The sequence below is a fragment of the Rhinolophus hipposideros genome (assembly GCF_964194185.1).
Source record: "Rhinolophus hipposideros genome assembly, chromosome: X".
Lineage (NCBI taxonomy): Eukaryota > Metazoa > Chordata > Mammalia > Chiroptera > Rhinolophidae > Rhinolophus > Rhinolophus hipposideros.
The window spans coordinates 84,395,939-84,413,683 of NC_138046.1; the positions used below are offsets into that span (position 1 = coordinate 84,395,939).

The following is a 17,745-nucleotide window of genomic DNA, read 5'->3' on the forward strand; positions in this document are numbered from 1 at the left end:
TCAACTCAGAAGTGGATTCTTCCTCAGAGCCTCCAGATAAAAGCCAAGTCTGGAACACCCTGATTTTGGCATTGAATGATCCTAAGCAGAGAACTCAGCCACGCCCACCAGGACTTCTGACCTGCAGACCTGTGAGACAATAAAGTGTTTTTGTTTTTTATTAGTTTCAGGTGTACAAACCAATGTAATAGTTAGACATTTACACCCCTCACAAAGTGATAATGCCCCTCCCCCAGTCTACTACCCCTCTGTCATCGTATATAGCTGTTACAATTCCATTGACTCTATTCGCTATGTTGTACTCCACATCCCGTGACTATATATAAATTATAGTTGACATTCAATATTATTCAGCTTCAGGTGTACAGCACAGTGGTCAGGCATCTACACCATTTATGAAATGGTCTCCCTAATAAGGCAAGTGCCCATCTGACAGCCTACAAAATCTTTACAACATCACTGATTATATTCCCCAAACTCTTTCATATCCCTATGGCTACATTGTGGCTACCAATTTCTACTTTCTAATCCCCTCACCTTCTCCCTCATCTCCACCCCACACCAATCTAGCAACCATCAGTTTTAAACTGCTAAATCTGTGGTAATTTGTTATGCAACAACAGAAAATAAATACAGATCCTCCTCTATTTACAATGGATTACGTCCCAATAAACCTATCATAAGTTGAAAATACGGTAAGTTGAAAATGCATTTAATACGCCTAACCTATGGAACATCATAGCTTAGCCTAGCCTACCTTAAACGTGCTCAGGACACAATATCCATAAAAACGCTGGCAACACAGTACACTGTAGAGTATGAATTGTTTACCCTCCTGATGACGTGGCTGACTGGGAGCTGAGGCTCACTGCCACTGCCCAGCGTCACTGGAGAGTATTGTGTCACATATCGTTAGCCCGGGAAAAGATCAGTTCAAACTTCGAAGTGTGGTTTCTACTAAATGTATCATTTTTGACTATCGTAAAGCTGAAAAATCTTAAGTCGAACCATTAGAAGTCGGGGACCATCTGTACAAAATACATTATTCATCAGCAAAACAATGAGATATGTTGCCTATCAAATTTTCAAAGATTCCAAACCCAGTCATGCAGTAAGATAGGGAAATGACATACCCATGGGCCCAACGGGAATGTAAATTGGTAAAATCTTTCTCAAAGTACATTGGGCAATACCTATCAACCTCCCTCAATATGCAAATGTGCTCCGCTTTATTAAAATTTATTGTATTTAAATAATTAGAGTGGTGAGTAAAGATTTTTCTAAATGTCCTTTATAAAACTGCTTATGACAGTGGACTATTAGAAACAACAGGAATGTACGGCCGTAGAAGACTGGGTTGACAAATAAAATATACTACACCATTTGATGAAATAAATTTATGTAATCAAAAGTCCACTAGGAATTCTTATAGAATTTTACAAGCTAATTTTATAATTCATCTGAAAGAAAATGCATGAGGATAGTGAAGAAATTTGTGGGGGGGAAAGTCAGAGGGGCTTACCCTAGCAGGTATGAAGTAATAATTATATGAAGTATATGAATAATAATTTATGAAGTAATAAAGCTCAAGTGCTTTAAAAAATTGTGATATTGGTACTGGTATGGATTTTAATACTATTGAATGAATTATTTACATTCAAATCCATGTATATAGGAATTTGGTTTTTGATAAAGAGAAAGAAAAATCTATTCAATAAATGTTTAGGGCCCTATGAAAAATACCAATAAGTAATTAGTATTACAGTGGAATAATATTCACCTATTAAACATAACATTGTTAAAATATGTAATGACTTAGAAAAATATTTACCAAAGTAATTCCAGAGAATTAAAGAGCTAAACATAAAAAAATTCTAAAATATTACAAGGAAATACAGAACAATGTTTCTAGTCTTGGTGTAAACAGGCCTTTTTATGTAAGGTTCAAAATGCAAAAGCCATAAAAGAAACGACTGATAAATTTGAACATATCAACATTTAAAACATCGATACCAAAAAGACCCCATAACCAAAGTTTAAAAATAAGCAAAGTTTGCAAAAAGAAAAAAAATTTCCAACACATGTAACAAAGATTTATATCTATGCTACAAAATTCAATAATAAGAAGCCAAACAATCCAATTGGAAAATGCATTAAAAGATACGAACAAACAAATGGCCAATAAACATGAAACTATTCCTTAACTTTGCTGAAAATCAGGGAAATGCCAATGAGATAACATTTTCACCCATCACATTGGCACAACATTCAAATGATTAGTTAATACCTAGTGTGGATAAAAATTTTGGGAAATGGTTATTCCTATTCCCTGCTGATGGAGGTGTAAACTGAATCTCCCTACATGGCAATTTGGCATTACATGTTAAAATTTCAAAACGTGTTGTCTTTGAGCCATCTATTTCACTTCTCCATATTCATCTCACAGAAATACTTGAGCGTATGCACAAAAAAGCGTGTACAAGGATTTTTTTACTGTAGTACTGTTAATAGTAAAAAAGTATCACTGTTATAGTAAAGATTGAAAACAATGTATTTATCAATAGGTAACTATATCAAGTTAACTATAGTACACTCATTCCATGGAATACTATGCAGTACGTAAAATGAATGAAGTAGATTTGTATATACTGACATGAAAAGATCTTCAAGCCACAGTAGGTGAATAAAGCAATTAACAGAACAACACACAAAATAGTTTGACATTTACATTTTTTAAAAGTAAAAAACACAAAATGAAGCTATGTATTTTTATGTTTATATGAACGTAAGAAGAATTTTAAATGTATCTGTCTTGTGTTTTGTAATAATGTATTCATTCATGTGTAATTAGGAAAACATCTTAAATGAAAAAAGAACAAAAACAAAACTAATTACATGTTAAAAAAAGGAATGCTTCATGTTGAGATTGAAATCATGTTATAAACAAATATTTAATGACATGGCAAATATTCACTAGGTTATTAAATAATAGCATGCTATAATACTACTTTTGTTTTAGAACTATAAATACATATATAATAGAAAGAAAAAGGCTGGAAGGACATAAAACCAAAACGTTAATAGTGGTCCTCTCTAGGTGATGGGATTATAATTTTTTACTTTTGGTACTTTCTTTATGCTTTCATGTATTTTCTGAATATTCTACAATAAGAAAAATACAAACAACAGGGGTGTGTGTGTGTGTGTGTGTGATTGTAGGAATTAGGACTATAAAAGGAGTGTAGTTGGCAAGAAAACTAAAGCCTGCTGCAGACTGAAATTAAAACTAGGGTGTAGGGTATGTGAGATTTTAGAGTTAGGAGTTGGGGAACTCCTTCATGGGGCCTAAGAATTAACAATAGAAATGTAGGGGTTAGAATTAGGAGTAGAGAACCATGGATTATTAGAATTAGTGAAGAGGCTGTGAGAGATTGAAACTAGAATCAAAGGCCTTATTAAATGAAAAGGTTTTTTTGAAAACAATCATAGCAATATTGGTGAGGGTATGGGAATATCCAAATAAGCTGAAATTCACATATATTTCTGGTGGGACTGTATATTGCTACAACTAATCAGGAGAGCCTGTTCTGAATATTTTTGGAGAAGTGACCTTTTGACCCTAGCTACTCCATTTCTACAAATTTCTCCTTGAGAAAAATCTTAGAAATATGCAAATATTTAATTACATCCAAGTTCATGTCTGCCTTTCTTATAATAAAAACATAGATGCTTGGTTAAATAGTTAGCATTACAATGGAATAACATTCACCCATTAAAAATAACATTGTAAGAATATTTAACGGGTCAATCTATCTCAAAGGGGCTTCCATAAAGATTATACTCAAAATTTTATATGTAAATATTTATTTGGCTGGAAGTGCATCCATTCATGAGATTCTCAATTCGGGGCATGAGCCTTTGCTCTGGAGGGCTGGAATTAGAACTGGAGGGTATAATTACAGTTTTTATTTCCTCTGTGACTCAAGAGTACTTTGGATAGTGCTTTTGTCCTTATACTTTAAAATACTGTGTTAATACATGCTTTTTGTTAACAATTCAAACCTTACCGAAGTATCTAGAGTAGCAAGTCAAAGCACCTCTTTCCTCTCACCCTCAGATGCAGCACGGTTAATAGGGGTATCTCCTACCAGATGCATTTTATTATCATGCATTTACAGATGCAGATACTCTATAAAAACTCTTTGCCAATAGCACTGCCACCCCAAATAATACCAAGGAGAAAAAGAGAATATTTATTGAGGGCTTACTTTGTGCCTGAAGTTGTGTTCTAAGGTTTTGCCCTTGTGAACTCACTGTCATCGGCGCCCCCGTCACCTCCCGCCCTCCATCCACACCGTGTCCCTGCTTACCCTTTTGCCCTCGCACCCCCCATTCTTCCTTCACAAGGCATCTGGAGAGATTGTTAATTTTTAAACGTAAATCAAATCAAATCCTGTCCACCTTCAGTGGCTTCCATCGTGCCTCGAATCTACTCCAAATTTCTTAGAGATCCTACTGTACTTTAGGGTTGGGTTGCTGGGCCAGGAGTAGCTCAGGAGGGGTCCCCTGCAAGGGACCCGTCTACACCGCGGAGGGAGCGTCCTCCCAAGGGGCAGGGGCGGGGCTTCCTGAGCCGGGGGTGGAGCTTCAGATCGTGTGTGAGGAGAGCTGGAGGGGGAGGCTTTCCGCGGAGGGAGAGCTTCGAGGGGAGCGGGGCTGAAGCAGGGCGGCGGACCCGGCACGCTCCTGCGGGCCCCGCGGAGCCATTGCCGCCGAGGTGAGCTTGTACCCCCGAGGCGGGGGTCGGGGGTGGAGGACTGGGCTCTGGTCGCACGGCTGTCCTCAGATCCTCGCTGGGGGTTGTTCTCACGGGACTCTGCGTGGAGGCGCGGAGGTGGCGGCCTTGGGGAGCCTGAGGGAAAGGGTGGTGAAGGGGCCCGGGGGCCTGCCCCAGCACTCTCTCCACCCCGCCTTCTCTCCCCTCCCCCAGGCCTCCGCCGGCGCCAGTCAAGAACGAGCCGCTTCTTCGGGGGCAGCGAGGGCAGCGGCCCTCAGCGCGGCGAGACAGCGGCCGACAGTGGGGATGCGAGGTACCGGCATTAGCGGTGGCCAAGTGGCCCTAGAGAGGGAGTAGAGGCCGGGCCTTCGGCGTTTCTCTCATGGGTTCGAGGAAGGCAGCCACATGGGAGGGGGAAGGTGAGGGGCGGGGGGGAGCAGGCTTCGTGGGTAACTACTAGGCGTAGTATATGTATGTTTGGGGATCTAAATGGTACTATAACACACACATGCATATTCATTTCGGCAAATTGCTTTTTAAAAACTTAACGATACGTCTTGTAGATCTTCCTATATCAGAGAATCTCAATTTATCTCATGTATAAACAGCTACATTGTATGATTGTACTACAGTTTATTTAACCATTTCCGGATTGATGTACATTAGCTTGTTTCCCTTTTTGGGGGGAGGGGGATGTTAAAAGCAGTGCTATAGTGAATGGGTTTCTATGTTTCAGGCACATGTCTGAGTATTTCTGTAGGAGAAATTCTTAGAAGAGTAATCGCTGGGTCGGTGTATGCGTATTTTGAATTTTGATAGATTCGTTCAAATTGCCATCGCAAAAGGCCGTTAATTTACACTCTCCAATGTTCTGCGAGAGTGCCCATTTTTCCACAGTTGTGCCAACACAAATTATTAGGTTGGTGCAAAAGTAATTGCAATTTTGCAATTGTTTTAACCTTTTAAACCGCAATTACTTTTGCATCAACCTAATATTACCAATCTTTGTAATTTTGGCCAATTTAAAGAGCAAAAAATGGTATGCCATTTTTTTCATTTGCGTTTCCCTGATTACTACTGAAATTGAATGTGTTTTTATTTGTCTTAATTACAAAAGTAAATAGGCAAATATCAATAGTCTTCCTATCTACAAGCAATAAGCTTTTCGAAAATTTTATACTGGAAAAAACCCCATTCACAATAGCAAGAAAAACGAATAAAAATACCTACACGTAACCTACAAAACTTTATTGAGGAATATAATAGAAAAACGTTTGCATACATGGAGAAGGGATACATGCTTCTGGATAAGACGGATCAATCTTGTAGTGATGCCCATTTTTCCTATGTTGCTTAATACAGTTGATGCAATTTCAATAAATATACCAAGTTTTTGGAACTTAGTATGTTTCTGAAGTTCATCTGGAAGAAAGATGGCTAAGAATAATCCAGAAAATATCTTAAAAGATAAGTAAAGGTGGGGGTATTTATACTACCAGATATTAAAATGTACTCTAATGGAACAATATTTAAATTAGAATAGACAGAACAATGTATTAAGAGTAGAAAAGCCCACATATCGAGCCAGATTGGATCCCAAGATTTATTGGAGAAACATTGTTGGCTAGTCGTGGAAAAACTGCCATATTAAAAGCTACAAGCACGCACTCTTTCCCCCGCCCCCCCAGGAAGCTTCAATTTTCCTTTGAGGGCAGACTCCTTTGTTTGGAGAAAACCACTTTATTGGATCTTTTGGTTATGCCAAGTTAAAGCCTTAGGAGTTAAAATTTGTGGCTTTGGAGCTCCAACTAACGATGTGAGCCTATAAGTTTGATTAAGATGGATTCAGGTTAGCCTGCAGTGCGGCGAGAGGAGTCTGTATGTTACTGGTCTTTAAAAAAAAATTTTTTTTCTGATCTAATGGGCAAAAAATGTTATGTCATTGTTTTCATTTGCATTTGCGTGCTTATTGTGAAATTGAACGTCTTTTATGTGTTAGTCTAGGATAATGTGTTATTCCTGGAGGCAGGTAACAATGGGGTACCCATTGCTCCTGTTCCAGAATGTTGTTTAGTTAATTGGTACAGCTCTGCCCAGAAGCGTGATAATAAACAGGTTGACTTTTTAAATTTTCCTCAAGCACTCGGCTCTAGACACCTTAGATGGGGGGCGGAGGCAGTCTTCAGGACATGGCCGAGATTTGGCGCTGAGCTGTGTCATCGCGAGGTTTGGCAGTCAGCACCGCAGTGGGTCGGAAACCTCGTGGTAGGCGAGATCCCTGCAGAACGGGAGGTTCCTCCCTTCCCCCGAAAAACTCCCAGTCATTTTCACGAAGCCCCGCCTCTTTCCTTTTTAGGAGAGTGCACTCAGTCTCGCGAGATCTCGTGTTTCCTAAAGGCGAGGCGCGGGCGGCATCCTGCGGTGATTTCGAAGGTCTTGCAGAGACTATAACGTAATATCGCGATAGTTGTCAGGGTGCATGCAGGAGCTGGCGGCTGCAGACTGGCTCCGCCCCTCGGCGCTTCGTGAAGTTGTGCGTCATTTGCTTTTCGCTTCGCGTTGGGTGAGAGCGGAGCAGTAGCGACTTCGGCTTTGGTGGGAGGAGGGGTCTGCGAAGGGCTGGGCTCAGGTTTTTCCCGTCCGATAGAGGTTCTCGCGGGATCGCGCGGAGGCGGCCGCGGTTCGGCTACGGACAGCCGCAGCCGCGGCGGCGACCGTAGCGTCTTCAGCTCGTGCTGTTCTTAGCCGGTAAGTTCTCGCGGGAGTGGGGTTACGTCCTCATTTGATCCGTTGGCGTTGGCGTTGGCGGAGGTAGCTCCGGGGTGTGGGGGGGCAGTGACTAGGGTCGGTCTGCTTGCTGTTAAGATGGCGGCGGAAGCTGATGTCTGTCCGGCCAGGACTAGGGACTGAGGTGTTGGCTGTCCGCGTTCGTGACGCCTGTCAAGTATCCGACGTTAAGGAGGTGACGACTGGCAGAACGCCCAGGTGCCAATAAACCGAACCTGAGACGCAGACCACCCCGTCTCCGGTCGGTTCAGGCGACACCATTTCCCGGGCCTCAGCCGCGTGTGGGACCGCCTTTGCCCCACGAGTGGGTCAACGCCTCCGTTGTTGCCGCCGCAGTGGGCAGGTTGGGAACGGTGGGGGGTGGGAGTCCTGGAGTTCATTGGGGGTTTGGTTGGGCGGTGGGGGAGAGGGGGACTAACCTATGACGTTTGATTCTCTTCCCCCTACCTTTTTGCGGGCCCGCCTCCGTTCTCCGCCCTTGCGGCCGCCTATGTCAGTCTCCTAGTTTTTCTTCAATTGTGGTGGGCTGTACTTCCCCAGCTCCCATGGTCTTTGAACTAAGGTTTAGGGGTCAAGTTTTGGTGCCTCTGATGTACTCGTCCTTTAATTCTGTCGTCCCATTGAATCTTCCTTATCTATATGGATATTTAAGGCTGTGTGTAAGAGGGGGAGTCAAAGCTTTTCTCCCTGTCATCTCTTACCCAGTTCTACTAAGGAAGAAGAGCCCACGTTTCCTATCCCGTCCGCTCTCCCTCTTCCATTGGTCCTCTTGACGCAGGTGTTGCATAGAGACTTTCCCGTTCCCTGCATTTTACCCCATCTTTATGGATGGAGCCATATTTAGTAGCCTTCCATTTCCTTAGGTCTTCGTGCTTTATGACCCTAATCTAAGCACAGGGCACTGATTTCTCCAACTCTGCATGATGCTCGACCACTCTTAGGCGGAACAATGAATGGGTTGGTGGTTTGATGATTTCAGTTTTGGTGACCTCTTCATTTTAGGGGCCGTTAGCTTTCCCTTCCTCATAACACCCTCCTTCCCACCCACCCCCAAAGAAGCTGTAGAGGATAACTCTCCTGTAAACCAACTTTTGTCTTTTTACTTCCCCGCCACCCCCGCGAAAGCTCGGGAAACCCCCCTTTTCCCTGCCTTGCTCCGAGTTCCTGTGACCTCTTCGTCTGTAGACATCTATGTTTGCTTCTGACCACCTCTTAACACGCTTCTCACTTCTTAATCCTTCTATTCCCTGTCCCTCGAGCTCTTTTACCAGGAGCTGTATTCCCTAGAGAGAAGATTCTCTCCTGTCAGTCTCCACTGCATCCTCCCCATGTGCTAGAAAATAAAATAGCTTTGATAGATTGTCTCAGTCATTTTGTTTTGTTTTCAAAACAAAATGAAAACTACTTTTGTTTCCTCTCCACTCCACCATTACTATAGACGGTTAATTCCATATAATTTGTTTCCTTTTTAGAATACATATTCAACACTGTTTCTCTTAGCCTTAATGTTCTCTAGTTGAGGAGACACCAGCATTCCCCAGTCAAGGGAAGGCAGCCTGGTATGGTGGAAATACAGTGTGCTTTGGGTTCATGTTGAACTTTGTGACCTTGGGCAAGTTACTTTTCAGCTTAGTGTTTCCATTTGTATACTGGGGATAATAGCACTTGTGGTTGCTAAAATTAGACATTTTGTAAAGTCTCTAGCTAATGTTAGGTACCCAATAAATTGTTACTTTTTCTTGGTGTAACAATATGCTGACAGTTGCATCTGTCAAATATGGTAGTTTTATGTCTTGGGAAAGAAAAAAGATTTTGTTCCTTTAACTGTAACTCTTTCATGTATATTTCTAGGCCACTCCTATCGTTTGTGTATTTTTTTTTCTTCCTCATAGGCCGCATTCTTTATATCCAATGGTTCCTGATGTTTGAATGTTATTCCCACCTGCGTTAACCTACTAGTCTAGGAATTTTAGTGCAAAATTACTTTCCTGGAATGACCACCAGTTATAATGTTCCTGTCAAGAACCAACCCCCAACCCCTTCACCCCTCTTCGTGTTCTGCCTTTTAAAAAGAATGCTTCATCCCTTGCCTCCTCCCTCCTTACATTCCTTCAAAGGCAGTCTGTCCTGCCATTCACCCTAGATGAGATTTGGTGCCCGGTGCTTTACATGTGATAAAAGGAACTTCTACTAGCTAGTTTTCAAGTGTCCATACTGCTTTTCCCCTACCTCTTTTCTTTTTTTGGTCCCTCAGATCAGTGTGGGGATCTGCTATTTGGTCTTACCTGGGCAGATAATTCGTTTCTGAGAGAGTTTAGAAAGGTTTTTTTGAGACACCAAGCTTCTTTTCCAAAGGGAATTACTGCCATTACTTTAATACATTACCTTCTGTTGTGTTTTTGCCATTTTATGTTTTCCAGCATTCTGACTAAATATAAATGACTATTCAGTATGGAGGTAGTTTTCTTACTGTTAATATTTTGGTTTTGATTAGACCAGTATTAAAGTGGGTGCTTTTTTTCTGATTATCTTGGCTGGATGATGGGCTTTAAAATAGGAATATGATAGTAGTGAAAAGTTTAAAAATTTACAATGGGTAGCGTGGACACTAGTTTGGAGCTTTAGGGTTTATTTAGTTTGAAGTGCTTCGGAGGTAATAAAATTTTCCTCCTTTTTCATTGGAGATCAGGGGATCACTTTGTTTTGAGATTTTTGCCTTGGTGTTCTTTACAATGATCGGAAATTAACTAAACCTTAATTTGACTCTTGTCATTCAGAACTAGAGTAAATCTGAGAATGACAATCTGGGTGTGGTCTAAAAGGTTTAATTTATTCTAGGTAGATCTCTGAGAAGAGAGGAAGGATTAGAAATACCAGTTAAAAACTTTGTCTAAGGTTCAGTGGCAAAGTTCAACCTCAGTTTCTAGGATGTTTATCATTTGTCGCCCAGTGTGGCCAAAAAGCATATATATGAAGGTGAAAATTTTTTTGTGTCCAATTTTTTCCACAGAAAATAATAAATTTTAATAAAAAACCCCATATTTTGCAGTGAGGATATAAAATTGTTTATAAAACAATCACTATCCCCTATCATTTCGTTTGGGTTGAGAACTGAGTTGAGTTTTCAGGAGGTATTGTCAGATTAGAAGAATTGTTTTAGCTGTTGGTTCTGAATTGTTACCGCTCAAGGCAGGTCCTGAAAATTGCAAATTGATATGTGAGGGCTATTGCTTAAGAAATAATAACCAGGGTTATATTTGAACATTGATATAAAGGTTAAACCCCCACACCCTAATAAATGTTTGTGTATCTCCCCTCTCCCACACACCTTTTTCTTTTGTAGGTGCTTCAATAGTCTGACCTGAGTGGGTTTGCACTCCAGAGGAACCAGCAGACCAACTTCGTCGGGAAGGTTCAGAAAGCTGTTGGAGCAGTGTTGGTATTTCCCACCAGGATGAGTATGATTGGCTGTGATTTTAGGTTAGTTTTTCTAGATCTGTGTGGGTAGTATTTGTGTTTTACTTCCTGGAATGGAGATGGTGGGGGTTTTATGTATTTACATTCTGTAATTGAGCTACTTTGGTTTCTTCCATTGATCTGAAGTGGCACTGGCTGTTCTTTGCATTTAAGTGGAGCTCATTACTGAGAACTGTTTGAAATCTATTTGTACGTGATTTTTAAAAATCACCTTAAGTGTGATTCAAAAAATAAAATTGCATAATATTATGTCTAACCAACTCTCTTTTAAAAGAGTTAGGAAAATTTCAAACATACAACAATTGGATGGTATAATGATCCCCCTGTGCACCTATCACTATCTTTTAACAGTTACCAACTTATAGCCATTGTTTCATCTATACTTCTGCCTATTGCCCCCCTCAATTATTTTGAAATAAACCCCTGCTGTCATATTTTTTATTTGCAAAATATTTGTATCTCTAAAAGATAGAGGCTCCGTAGAACACAACCTCAAAACCATTATCTTAACTCAGAAAAATTAACAGTGATTTTTTTTTAAATACCAAATAGGAAGCAGTTTTACAGTTTGCTTGTATTAGACTCCGAAGAAAGTCATTTATCTCAAAGGATTGATATATCTCTTCAATTTATTTTAATCTGCAGGTTTCCTCCCTTTTGTATTTTTTGTCTTACTTATGTTTTGAAAAATTTGTCCTATAGTTTTCCCCACTTTTGGTGATTACACCCTAATAGTGATATCTAACCCATTCTTGCTAAGTTAAAGACCCTGAAGGACCCCATTATAATGGAACAATGGCAGTAATCTCCTGTATCCCAGTTGGAGTTGATACTGCTGGCCTAGGCACTATCCCAAAATAACTAGTCATGGATTCCTTTTTCTGTGGCAGAGTCTGATTTAGTTGATACCTGACTTCAGTTCCATGTCTTGGCCCTGCTTACTGCTCTGCATGAAAAGTAGGCCTCCTTGTGGAAGAAGCTAATGTTTCCTAGATAATGACCTGATTGTGCCTTTGGGGTTTTTCATCATGGTTTCAATTTCCTTAGGTGGTTTAGTTATTTTTATACTATCTTATAATGTTGCTTTTTATTCTTTTGAAGTTGATGTCTCAGCTGCTCTGACCCATAACTTCTGAGTTATTGAGACTTAGTGATGAGTTCCTCTGGCTGTAATAAACTTTTTGAAATGGCAATACTAAACAGTTTTTGAGAGCTTCCACTTACATCCTGATTTTCAGCTATTACACACAACTGTAGTTTACCTGTTATTTTTCATTTTTTCCGGAAGTGATGTTCCCCCAGCATAAAGTTCTTTAAACTGTTCATTTCTTCCTTGTGTAGCATTGGCCATCCTGAGATCTACTGTATGTCTGTTCCATGGTTAAAACCCATGAATGGAAGTTGGACACATAGGCTCCAGCCAGCCTTTGACTTAAGGCCAAATGGGGGCAGAGCAAGGCCAGTTGTGCCTGCCTTTAAAATAAGAGTGATTCCAAGTTGAAGGGGCAGAGAAGGTAGAGGTCATGAATGAAAGTTTTGAGGTATTTAGATGAAATGATTGTGAATCACCAGTACTATGTATCATGAGCTCAGGCTTCTCAATTCTTTGTTCATTAATGGAGAAAGATTGCTAGTTGAAAATAGTAGACTAAGTTTTAAAGAAGTGATTTCTTGGGGATTGCAGTGAAGTCCATTCGTTTAACACAAAAATTTTGAGCACATTGGCTATAACAGTTGTTTACCCCTGTCCTGAGTTTTCTGTAGGTAGGAAGTTTGAACAAGGTCACTTAAACCTTCTAACCCCGAGTTTGTGAAAGTAGGATAACTGTAGACTTTTGGGACAGAGCTTTGCACAGAAGTAGGCATTTCAATAAATAAATTGTTCCCAGAGTTCTTAACAGTTACAAGTTTACAGTGGGAAAGCTATTGGTCTTTCTATTTTTAGTTGTGTGTTTTCAACTATGTTTCATAGTATTGAAATGCCAAACTTGTTTACTTTGAAAATACTTGTTCTTTATATTCCATGTTTACCTCTCCTGCAGTTCAGTTAAGTTGTTAAAATTTCATGTGTAGCTGTAACCATATTAGGCTGCTTTACAGTGATCTCACCATCTATAAGGTTGATAGTCACAAACACTTGGGTTCTGGTATTGTTCTCAGACTCATTTCCTCAATGACTGGTTACCAGATGTTTATATGTTAATGTCAGGGATAATTCAACTCAGAAGATTCTTTGGAAGCCCTCTCATTTGATGTGTCATAGGGGTTGAGTTGCTGAAACTTGACATACTTGTTGACCAGCTTGGTTATAGAAATGCTTTCAGATAGTGAAGGGGAGTGGCTCTCTATGAGTAAAACAACAACTGTAGGTTTTGTTTGGGGTGTTAACCTGAGCACTTTCAACTTTTATTTTCCTTTAAAAGTTTTTAATCATTTGGATTTAAAAATTACAGTGGTGACATGGATTGATCCCAGAATGTGATTTTACAGAAAGTTGGAGTTTGTTTTAGCTTCATATGAATATATCATTAAGTGGAGAGTGGTATTGTAGTTGATCAGTCTGGATTTGCTGATTGGACTAGATGAATATGAAAATTCTTTTTCAACCTTGAGATTCTGATAGTGTAATCTTAAATGTTGAGAAATAAAGCAGATTTTCCTTTTCAATGATCTTGAAGTAGTAACTAAAAGGGACTAGGAGTAAGGAGATGCAAATTATTTTGGAATGACCTTTTAGTATAATCATTTAAATTTTAAAGATTAGTAGTAAGTGTGAACACCCTGCCATGAATTTATGTACCATCTGTAGCGTAATCCAGGATTTAAGTCCTTATAATTAGATACCAGAGAATTGCACTGGAAATACTTGTGTATATTGTATTTGGTGGCTGCTTATGTTTTGGAACACTTAGAGATTGCTTTAATGATTTCATTATTTGCTGCAATTTTCTTACTTGCCTGTCTTGATAGTGAGGCATATTCTCCTTATGTTTGCTTTTCTTTTTTTAACTTCCACTACTAATTCTTTGTTATTACATTCTGTCAGTTGTATTCTTATAGGTAGAAGTACCTTTTAGCACAGTGATCAAAAACAGACTCTCGAGCTAGATTCTCTGGATTCAAGTTTTGACTCCATTTTTTACCAGCTGTGTCATCTTGTGCAAATTATTTAATCTGTGCCACAGTTCTTAATCTGTAAACTGGTAATAATAGTGTTACCTACCTCACAGGGTTTGGGAGAAGTTTAGCTGAGTTAACGCCTATAAAGTGCTTAGAAGAGTGTTTCTGAAACTTTAGGGAACCTCACAGTCACCCAGAGGGCTTGCTAAAACACATTGCTGGGCTCCACCTTAGAGTTTCTAATTTTGTAAGTCTGGGAGGGGCCTGAGAATTAGTATTTCCAACAAGTTCCAGGAGATGCTGATGGTCAGGGGAACCATTGGAATAGAACAATGCTTGGCACAAGGTGTTAACTGGGTTTTCTTTTCTGGACTTTCTCAGTCCCTGAGGAAAAACACTTCACTCTTCAGTGCTGTTTAGTACTGCCTCCATCTAGAAGCAGTTTTGAAATCCTTTGTTGAAGTGGGTCTCAAAATGTGGCTCCTAGATCTGTATCAGCAGCATCACCTGGGAATTTGTCAGAAATTCAGATTCCCGAGCTCCACCCCAATCTTCATTTTAAAAATGTGGCTTGGCTTAACTGGGGTGTCTTAGACTTTTCAACAGCTTTATTGAAATATAATTCATGTACCATACAATTCACCCATTTAAAGTGTACAGTGTTTTTAAATATATTCACAGTTGTATAACCATTACTACATCAGTTTTAGAACATTTTTCATCATCCCTAAAGGAAGGAAACCCAGTACCCATTAGTAGTCACTTCCCTTCTCTCTCCCAGCCACCGTAGTGTTTGGCAATCACTAATCTACTCTGTGTCTCCATAGATTTGTCTATTCTGGGCATTTCATACAAACGGAATCATGCCATATATAAGCAGCTTTATTGTGATTAAAATGTTTTCCTTTTATTGCAAAAAAAATAGAATCAAAGATACGGAAAAACACCCAAAAACAAATGTAGAGTTTAATAAATTATTTTAAAGCAAACACTTTTGCAACTGCCACCCAAGTCAAGAAATAGAAGTTTTCCTGTCACCCTGGCCTGGTGCTCATCTCAGTCACAGCACCCTCCCACCCTTGCCTCGGACTTTGTAGTAATAATCACTTCTCTGCATTCTGTTACGATTTTGTCCAATTGTGCGTCCCTGGATAGTAGGGACGCATTGGTTTTCCTGATCTTCCTTCATCTGCACTTCCCCCTACTGTTCAAGTTTGTTCTGTCCATTTTTTAAAACTCGATTTGTCTTTTAAATATATGTGGATTCCCTTTCTTTTCTTTTCCCTGTACTATAATTGTTGAAGAACTCAGGCCATTTGACCTGTAGAGTTTCCCACAGACTGAATTTTGCTAGTTGCGTACTCAGTATAGTTTAACCCATCTCTCTGTCCTCTGCATTTTCTGCAAATTGATAGGTGAATCCAGAGGCTTTATAAATTCAGGTTCACTCCCTTTGGCAAAAATATTAGTGCTGTGTTCATTCACAACATGCATTAGATTGTAATGATGTCTTGGATTTTTTTTTTATTTTATGTTAACAGCCTTTTGGTACCCAAAGCTTTTCCATTAATTATTTGGAAGTGTCAAAATGGTGACATTCTAACTCCATCATTTTGTTTTCATATATTAGCAGGAATAATTTTATAAGGTTACTCAGTGATATAATTTATATAAGAAGGGCAGGATAAATGCCTGATTTTTACTTTTTTTTCTGGCCACTTACTAGTTCTGTCACTTTGGGTAAATTAACCTCACCTGTCAGCTGCCTCATCTGGGGAAAATATCTTATTCATGGAATTATTGGGATTTAATGAGAAAATGGAAGATGTTATTATACTGTGGGTGGTCAGTAGATGGTAATTTCCTTAACATACTATTTTGCTTAACCCCTCTACCAGCTCGGAGATGGGTGGTCATGGTGAAGTGATGGCCAGTTAGCAAAGCCTGTCTGGACCCTTCAGGTCTTTGTTGGGGTCATCAGTGGTGGGGAGGAACAGGGTTTAGTCTTCGGTCATTTGGGGCTAAGACTCTGGCCAGTGATAACTGAATGTTCTACCAGAGTAGTTTTCACTTTGCCAAGCCTTAGGAGTCACATTCATACCCTGTGAAGGGTCTTACCCAGTTTTGTGGTGATGTGCAATACATTGGTTGCCCTGATCTGCCTTTATCTACATAGGCTCCTATTGTTCAAGTTCTGTTCAAGGTTCTGCTGTAACCTTAGTAACCTATTATGAGTCTTCTGGTAGTCGTCAGTATCACCACCATTAACATGCTTGACTGGTACCATATGTAGCAGGTTAGAAAAGAGGTAAATATTCCTTTTAACATTATATATTATCTAAAAAGTACACCACTTGGCACATAGGAAGTGCTCAATAAAGTGGAAACTTTTAAAAATTACTATATCTTCTTTTTCCCTCTCACGTCTTAACCTCTTCTTTCCCTTCATTCCCTTCAAAGAGTATTTACTGAGTTTTCTAAGTACTAGGAGCTAGGAACATAAATTGAATGCGAGTTGCTCTCTGCCCTTGAGGAACTCACAGTCCAAATACTGAGATCAAGTTTAAAGTTCTTTAGGCTTTTCCTTTGTTATCATTTCTTCCCCTGCTTTGTCCATGCATAATGTAACCTATTGTTTCTTAAAGCTCTCCTTAGCTCTGTATCCCTCCCAGCCTTTGAGACTGCTGATACTTGAGAAAGACTGCAATTGTCTTCTGTGAATACAAGGTAATACCAAGAAAAACCTTTGGGCCAAGATCGGATTTCAAAGTGGTACATGTAGTTGGCACTACAATATCAGTTTATGGTCTTTAGGTGGACCTACACCTGGTCTCCAGCTTCTGTCCTTTTGCTTTAACTGTCTTCTCCCTCCCTCCCTCCCCTCTACCTTCCTCCCAGATGTTTGCTACGTAAAGATAGACGCTCCCAAAACCAGTGAGTGATCTATCAAGTATGTAAAGAGAACTATACTTCATATAAACTTAAGATTTGTATGGGCCTGGGGTTTATCACTGAATTTTCATTCTCATCTATAAAACTGTAATCAAAAAGCCTACTTCATAGGCTATTATATTAAAATGAAATGTATTTTAACATGTTTATAGAGTGCCCTACAAAGATATAAAGCCATTGTAATTTATGTAAAATAAATAGCTCTGTTGGGGCAAATGACGTCATCACTGAACCCATTTCCTCATCCTTTAAATGGTGGTGATATCTCATTCACTCAACAAGTATTTGAGTACATACTCAGTACTGCCAGAGGCTGGGAATACAAAGATAAGCAAGTGGAGAATGGAAGGCTGGTGGTCTATTGGGGGGAGGGAGAGACTTGTAAATTACACTCAAAGATCAGAACGATAACATGAGAAGTGAACAAAACGTGCTATGTGCTATCTCAGTTTACAGGAGACGTCAGAGAATGGCATATAGTAATTTTGTTAGGTTTAAACAAGATATATGAAAAGTACATCATGGACTGAAAAATGCTATACATATGAAGTTAGTTAAACGTATCCCAAATGAATCAATAGCCTCAACCATTATTTCATTTTTTCACAAACTTTATACTTTAGATGTGTTTG

At 39.6% G+C, this 17,745-nt stretch overlaps 1 protein-coding gene across 13 annotated transcripts in view; it reads left to right on the forward strand.

Annotated features, from left to right (window-relative positions):
- Nucleotides 1-4,646: 4,646 nt before the first annotated feature.
- Nucleotides 4,647-17,745, forward strand: part of HUWE1 (HECT, UBA and WWE domain containing E3 ubiquitin protein ligase 1) — a 162,086-nt gene continuing 148,987 nt past the window's right edge. For 10 of the 13 annotated variants that reach the window (XR_013992927.1, XR_013992928.1, XM_081042339.1 and 7 more), the window contains exons 1-3: nt 4,647-4,777; nt 4,991-5,090; nt 10,908-11,044. The gene's annotated coding sequence lies outside the window, so the exon portion shown is untranslated. Of the gene's footprint in view, nt 4,778-4,990; nt 5,091-7,284; nt 7,526-7,596; nt 7,908-10,907; nt 11,045-17,745 lie in introns of those variants that run through there. The other 3 variants (XM_081042344.1, XM_081042341.1, XM_081042345.1) reach the window with 2 other exon arrangements.